The sequence below is a fragment of the Aedes albopictus genome, chromosome 3 (assembly GCF_035046485.1).
Source record: "Aedes albopictus strain Foshan chromosome 3, AalbF5, whole genome shotgun sequence".
NCBI lineage: Eukaryota > Metazoa > Arthropoda > Insecta > Diptera > Culicidae > Aedes > Aedes albopictus.
The window spans coordinates 339,866,954-339,875,591 of NC_085138.1; the positions used below are offsets into that span (position 1 = coordinate 339,866,954).

The following is an 8,638-nucleotide window of genomic DNA, read 5'->3' on the forward strand; positions in this document are numbered from 1 at the left end:
GTTGCATGAAGGTTGTTCTTTGTATCGGTGCTTGAATGCGTTGAAGAAAGTAGTTGTATAGCTTATATGTTTTACGTACAGACAGGGGTTCTCAGTACGGAAGCAGATATGATCCTTCATATATTGTAAACTAATTATGCTTCAATGCTACCAAAAACTTTATTTCATTTGAAAATTCTCTAGATAATTTTCTAGACCTCTATTTTTAAATTTGTTAAAAAATGCCACCAAGAATTCATTTTTTTTATTAAAGACGCTTTAACCTCGCCGGTCATTCGCGTCATACTTTATTCATATTAGTTTACAATATTTTGTGAATACACATAAGTTTTTTTTTACAATATTTTGTACAAATCTATTGCTTTGATGAAACGAACAATTTTATCTTCTTTTCTTTTGTCATTTTGCAGAACATTTTTAGTGTACCAGAAATACCGATAGATTTTCTTATTTTATCGTATGTTTTACAATCCAATAACAAATGTTTTATAGTAAGTCTACAGTTACAAGTTGAGCAAAGAGGGGTATCGGCATACGGAGTGAAAAGAAAATCGTGTGTAACGCGAGTATGGCCAATCCTGATCCTGGTTAGAGCTTTCTGATCATATTGATTTGTTTGATCTTCCCATTTAAAAACACTCTCTTTAATTGTATTAAGTTGAGTACCAGGATTGGCTGAACTCCATTCTTGTTGCCAAGAATTCCAAATAATTTTTGTTAAAAACAGTCTAGCATCTCTTCCAGGAAGTTTACCAGCAGTTAAGTTAGATGATCTTCCATCCTTAGCCAATTTGTCTGCCATTTCATTGCCCAATATTCCGACATGCCCAGGAAGCCAAGCAAATGTAATTTCTTTATTTTTAATCATTTCTTCGCAGTGTTGTTTCCAGGGGTGTTTTGAGAATCCTTTCTCTAGTGCTCTGATGCTACTAGCACTATCAGTGAAAATTACAGTTTTACAATCTTCGGGTGATTTTTGGATGGCAGCCTTTATTGCCATTACTTCTGCCGAAAATACCGAGCATTCATCATGCAATCGGCCCTTCTCAGAATAATCTTTTGAGTGAACTCCGTACCCGGTTTTCCCGAAGAATTCATTGCGCTGCCCTTCTTTAGAGGCAATTCACGCTAGCAGCTGATGTATCTTGCCATCATGTTGCCCCAACCCATACCTCGTGAACTAGACCATTGTTTGGGAACTAGACAACAAGGTAGAGCCAGTAAAAATATATATTTTTTTTTTCAATTCGTAAATTTAGATAGGCAAGGCGTCAACCAAAAAATTGAACGTGGAGACCCATTTTTGTGAGTTTCTTTATTTACATTGAAGGTAACCATGCATCTAGATAAGCCTTCAGCGAATCTGAAGAAGTTAAGGTGGATAACATTTAAACTGGCAGTTTACGATGTCTGACCTTCGTGTCTTCTGCCGATATACTGCCAACCTGGGGCCTGTAGCATAATGAAAATTTTACTAATAATATTAGTCTTGTAGCTTGTAACTTATAATTTTCTGTTGCATAAAAATACTGCAAGTACAAGTTACAAGTCCAATACTACAAGTCGGTTGGACTAATATTATTAGTAGAATTTACAAGTGTATGTTGCATAAACAAACTACAAGTATAAAATATTAGCTGTGACTTGTACTTTTGATTACAAGTCTCAAAGGTCTTGTAAAATAATTTACAAGTTAGATTTAAAGTGTTGCAGAAGTCATATTTAGTTTTGAATATATCGATTTACCATTTTGATGAACTCAAAAGATATTAATTATCTAACATGTCAACCTTAATTCCAGTTTTCGACGATTAAATTTGGCGGTATGTATTCGAAACTCATTGAAGAGAAAAATACACTTTGTATCCTAAATATAATTTCTGCTGAGTCTCTCAAGTTCTCCAAAGTTTCCAATACCCATCTTTGATAAGAGGTTCTTGGTAAAATTACATATTATGGCCACTGCATAAGCACAGGTAAAGTTGCAGATGCGAAATAAATTTGAATCAATTGCATCATTAAGGTAATCAAGAGCTACAATATACATACACTAAGTCGAATCGAGTTGCGACATATAAAAGTAGGTAAAAGCTAAATTTTTGCATCCCAGATCACTTCGGATTTTAACAAGAAGCATAATACATGTTGCTAAATCTTTATACATTGTTTTTCAACCAGTACTATTAAATCTTTGGGACATTTTACTATAAATCTAGGTACTTGCAGTACCATACTTTGTAAAAAAATATTTCGTCAGAGCGGCCGAAAATTATCCAAACAGCAAATGCTTTTCTTCATATATCGTATAAAGAATGCAAAACTTCGGAATAAATGAAGTTATTTCCGGATGTTACGCGGAAAATGCAGAATATAAACAAACATCAACTGCCATTTCAAATTAATAGTGAACTGTCGGATGAATTTTGACAGGTAAATGAACCAAAACAACTTGTATTTTCATGGTCACTAATATTACAAGTGCTAATAATATTAGTGGAAAATTGAGCCTTTATGCAACACAAATTATTAGCACTTGTAATATTAGTACTTGTAACTTGTAACTTGTAGCTAATATTATTAACCTGATTATGCTACAGGGCCCTGGTGTCAACGGCCGTTGAAGTCACGCTCATGTTGGACCAGATATAGAAACAAAACCTTAAAAGGAAGAAGAGTAGATACGTTTTTTCAACGCTCACGCTACGCCAGCCAGCGCGCTGCAGCGTTGGGATGTCTGCCAAAGTTGAGTCGATCACTTGTCTGATCTGTGGAGATCCGGATCGAATGAAGAAGAATTTCGCTAGTTGTCACCTGAAAATGTGCGGTTGCAATTCTGAAAACATTTGACATGCGCTAATGAAGCAGTGCTTCGCGGTTGAGAATGTCTTGATGTATCGAAGTTCAGAACTGAACGAATACAAACGGGCAAGGACACTGAGGCTAGTTGAAAGTGGATTCGAGCCAGGCCTTCTGTGGTTCTAGGATTACGTACACAGATAAAAATAATGGTATTTACACGTCAAGTAAACTTAATTTTAGTCATGTAAACTTAGTGTTATGAAGGTTTACATGATATATCATGTAAATTTGTGTTATATGTCATGTAAATACTCAGAGTCATGCTGAATTACATGACATATGGTCGACGTTAAGTCAGAGGGGACCAAGTAACAAAATTGACAAAAATTAGATTTTTAGGGCATTTGATTAAGAATTATTTAAGTTACTTGGAACATTCACCCAATTTAGTTAATGTTACAATTAACGAGAGTTATAGCACAATTTTCTTTTCATTGAACTGTAAAAATCGATAATAGTGTGCAGTCAGAGTGGACCATATGCTTGATGTCAAGAGGGTTGAAAAAATATATATTGGTTAAAATCCAATAAATAAAATAGTTCATCAATTTGATACGTTTGCAAATGCAACAAAATAGGATTGTTATTAGAAAATCCGCGTGTTTTAGTACATTTTTTTTTCAAATAATTATTTCATTACATTGCAAACTTTATATAATAATTTTTAAAATCGTAGCACATACAATTTACGTCAATTTTACTGACATGCAGTTGACAATATCGAAACTACACATTTAAATTAACTTTTAAATATGTGTTCAATTTACCCCCAACGATTATTCATTTTACCCTCACTGGTTTTTGCTTCTCGGTTTGCTATCATTTTTTGCAATCGAAAAAAAATCAAGGAAACAGTAATTTTGAGCATTTTTTTTTCTTATAGAATGTATAGAACATAATACCATCTACGATATTACATGTTAAAAAGAAAGATTTTAACTTATTTTCATTGAAAACGACGCCAAACGCTTAGGGTTTTCATTTAACCCCCATTTCCCCTATAGTTCCGCAACGGGTCGGGGACACCTAGATCGCCCTAATGCAGATCATCGGTGAAAGCGGCTTTTAGTTTGTAGAACGAATTATGGGTATCCAGTGGAAGACAACTGAGGATGTTCTTGTATTCTCCAACGAAATCGATATGGTCATTATCATTGTCATTGCGAGCATTCTGCGGAATTGTAATAAACTACTTCGACCCGCTGAGAATTCTTTCCCATTTCCTCATCCATGGTTGCGTTTTTATTCAGGACATTGGGTGTACGAAAGCTGGATGGGATGACACGGTGGATGAACAGAATTTGCTATCTCCGATTTCACCCAACCCAATGTAGGTTTATGAGGCAAATAGCAGGAATAAGTTAAGATTTTTTGAAAATCAATTGTCCATGCATCTTGAACGGGAACCAAGAAGGGGACTTAGATAACAAAACATAAATATAAAAAAGTACATCTAACTTCGACCCTGGAATGTTTCTAAATTACTGCCTGGTTACTTTACGCAGGAAAACAGCAAAAGAAAACTGAGAAGTAAGCTTTGTCCCAATAGGGAGGTTATGTCCAAAAGAAGATAAAGAAATATTGTAGTTGGAGCCTCTGATCGTATAAGCTGAGAAATATTGTTATATTCGGTTAATAGCATGAAACGAGCTCACTAATAAAATAAACTCGCCACCAGAGCCGTGGTGTGCGGTTGGACATGTTATTCCACACCAAGAGTGCCAGCCTAGGGGCACTGGAAAGGCCTAAGGTTAGAAGGAAACAGAATGATGCTATTTTTTCTTGATTGTTCTCAAGATTTCATTATTTACAGTAGTAGTAGCTAAGATTGATCATGTGTTTATTTATATTCTTCAGTATTCTCAAAAATTCAGATTTCGCTAGATTATTTTAGATATTTATCATTATGTTACCTGTGAATTTAGCTACTTTTTCTTTTGAGGAGCTATTTTAGTTTTTTAAATAAGCAAAACCACACTAATAAACTTTAGAAATTCTAGTGAAAATTTCTCTAAACTAAACATTCGTACTACGAAATGTCCGAGAATTTACTTCGCATTTATTGAAATATTTTACAGTGTTTACTAAAAATGTTTTGAATTAAACATATTCAGACAATGCTGTTTCAGTTCATCTCATTGCAGCGTACATTTATTTGCTCAACATCACATTTAAGACAAGTCATCATCCACAATAGTACGCCACAGTACTCGGTTTGTGGCTGCCGCTCTGAAACGTCGGTCGCGCCCAATGCTCGCCAGGTCACGCTCCACCTGGTCCGCCCATCGTGCTCTCTGGGCTCCACGCCTTCTTGTGCCAACCGGATCAGTAGCAAACACTAACTTTGCAGGGTTGTTATCCGGCATTCTTGCAGCATACCCTGCCCTCCGTATCTTTCCGGATTTGGCCACCTTTTGGAAGCTGGGGTCGTCGTAAAGTGCAGCCAGCTCATGGTTCATCCTTCTTCGCCACACAATGTTCTCCTGTACACCGCCGAAGATCGTCCTTAGCACGCATCGCTCGAAAACTCCGAGTGCTTGCGGTCCTCCTCGACCATGGTTCATGTCTCGTGTCCGTAGAGGACCACCGGTCTTATTAGCGTACATGGTGCATTTGGTGCGTGGGTGAATCTTTTTAGACCATCCAATTGTTATTTCCCGTAAATGTTTATTTGGACCTAAACTCTTGCATATCTAGCAGAAATCTTTCAAGTCGTTCTCATCCGAAAACAGTCAGTTTTTTTAAGTTTTAATTTTCTCAAAATAAATTTAATATTCCAGAAATTCGTTCTTAAACTTTACCAGTTATTTCTTCGGCATTTTGCTGGGCTCCCTTCAGAAAATATTTCAGAATTTCCTCAAGAGACTTCTTTGAACAATTTGATAAAAATTCCTCTAGAAATTCTCTCTAAAATTTCCTCGGAGTCGTTTCAAAACAAAATCTTAAGATATTTTTTAAAATTGAATTTTCTTGAAGGATTCCCTTACAAATTCCTCCAGGGAGGCTTTTAGAAAGTTATCTAGGGGTTTACTCAGAAATTAGTCTAAGGATTCCTCCCGATATTTTCCATGGATTTTATTGTATAATCGTCCATAATTTCTTCAGAATTCCAAAGTTTTCTTCGGAACTCTGATCGATATTCCTGTAAAATTATCTTTAAGGATTAGGTACCTACGTTGAATAGATTTTCTCAGTAATTCCTTCATGGATTCCTGTTGAAAATTTTGCTGAGTTTCCGTTAGAAATCCCTAGAATTCTTTCAAAAATTATTTTTTTTTAGAAAATCTTTAATGAATTTCTTTCGAAATTCGACCAGAGATTCATTCAGGAAGTCATCCATAGATTGCGTTGGAAAGAAGAAATCTATCACTCGCTTAGAAAATCTCCAGTTAATACCCTTCGAAATTGTTCCATGTTCCCTAGGGATTGCTCCGTATATTTCTGCTAGAATTCCGCTAGAAAACCTTTCATGGATATCCTTATGGACTCCTTCAGAAAATCATAAATTTGAAATTGAATTTCTCCAGGTATTTCGTTACAAAAACTGCCATCCAAAACTTCTCTCAAGATTTCTTTTGGAATACTTACATGGATTCCTTCAGAACTTCATCCACAGATTTCTTCTACGATTTTTTTGAAGTACCCCGAAGATTCGTTAAGAATTTTTTCTAGGGATTCCAAGTATTGTTTCAGAAATTCTTCCAGTGGTGCTTTACATTTTTATAGGCATTTCTTCACGAATTCCTGCAAGAGTTACTCCATGAATTCCATTGGAAATTCCTGCCGAAATTTCGCCCGGATTTTTGTCAGGTATTCCTCCGGATATTTCTGCAGGAATTCCCCCAGAGATTCGTGCATAATTTCATTCAGTGATTCCAGCGGAAATTCTTCCAGAGATTCCAACAAAAACTCATGTAAAGATTTCTTCAGTTATTCCTTCTGGTTTTCTTCCATGTTCATGGTTCGTTTAAAAAAACGGATTTTTTTCCTATTTTCATTGCTGAGAAACAATTTGATTCCCTTTGGTAAAATTGTTGGTAAACTCTTGTAAAACCAATTGCACTCATCGCCGAAAATCGATAAAATAGATCGTTTGAAGATTCCTCATAACCCCTGAAACTCAATTAAGATTTTTGAAAACAAAATGCAGTTGAACAATTAATCCAGAAACAAAAGTTAAAAAAGTACTGTAAGATTTCCTGAAGAAAATTATGTATCATTTATGTTAGGAATCTGAAATTTCATTTTAATTATTGTGCTGGTCTTCGTAAGATTCTTAAAATGCAAAATGTTTTCGTAGGGTAAATCGCCAATTGTTACAACAACACTTTAAGAAAATTAAAAAATCGAGCCAAATTTGTTTCTTCGAAACACCAAAATACGAAACTTTGAAAAAAAAAAAAGAATAACTACATACTTTAGCTAATTAACTACCATTAGTGGGGCACCAATCTGGATGCTTGCCAATGGCGCCATGAGACCACGCTACTGCTCTGCAAAGAATCACAAATAAAGAGTGAGCTGGCTCGCTGGCTGATAATCAAAGGTTCCTAACCAGAGATGGAAACACTCTCATCGTGAATCAACTCGCGAGTGTAAAACCAACAAACGGTTTACGCTGAACCAGCGACGTGTTTTTTCTCTCAGGTAAATTACACATAGTTCAGTATATGTTCGGCCGAAGCGACGTATATTCGATTCTAACCACGGTATTTCGACGTGTTTTCCTGTGTTTTCCTGCTCGGAGTGATCACTATTGCCGGCAAGCCTGCCGTGTGACGCGAGCCTACCTGTTGGAGTGGACATCGATTTGCTCAACCATTGACCATTGCTGTTGGACTTGACACTGCAATCGACGACCGACGATATTTGGACGATTCAACCTAAACACGCGTTGCGCGTGTGACGTCAGTGATTGAAGAGGTGGCGCCATCAGTTACCTGTCCAGGTGAGTCACTTAGAACGTATATGTCACCGAAGCGGGACAACAGAAATTACACCCTTTAATAAATTGAAATCCTCTTCGACAAATCACTTGACACGATTCCCTGAGTGCACTTGACGTCACAATTTGCAATTTGGACTACTGCTCTTTTGGATTGCGCTCGATTTTGGGCTTTTGTGCCGCTGTTGGTTTCTCAGGTGAGCCACCACAGTATATGCCCAGTCGAAGCATTCAATTTGGATATTACACCTAAAATTTTCCCTCTTTTGGATTACCCATCCTTAAAACTGGTTGACGTGACGTTGAGCATTACTATCGAGTTCAACCGAAATACCAATTTTGGATTGCGAATTGGATTACCGACTGGGAACAACTACCAGTTTGTGAAGGTAAATTACTATGGTATATGGCCAGCCGTGGCCAGGCTCGTTGGATACTACATGCGTACCCCTCCTCCTCTTCCGTACATACACATACGAACTTGTGGTTTTGAGCTGTGCTGAGACGATAACCGTGACGTCATCGACCAACCGTTGGAGATAACGTGTTCCTGCTCGCTGGACGTTCGATGGGAACCGCATTTTACTGTGCTAGGTAAATATACACAGTATATGCCCGCCGAAGCTTGGGATCACGTGGATCACTACACCCTCCATCCTATTCTCGTTTCCTGCTTGAGTGATACCAACCAACATGGCACCTCGGAAGCCTGCATCGCTGAAGAACCTGGTGGTCAAGCTGCAAGAGATCCAGGCCGATTTGGACGACATTTTGGAATTCACCCAAAGTTACGAAGAAGATACTACCGCTACCGATGTCAACATGCGCTTGATC

The 8,638-nt window shown here is 37.1% G+C and overlaps 1 pseudogene; it reads right to left on the reverse strand.

The window, feature by feature from the left end:
• LOC134289477 (ruvB-like helicase 2) overlaps positions 1 to 8,385 on the reverse strand; it is a 21,582-nt pseudogene extending 13,197 nt beyond the window's left edge.
• Between the last annotated feature and the right edge of the window lie 253 nt (positions 8,386 to 8,638).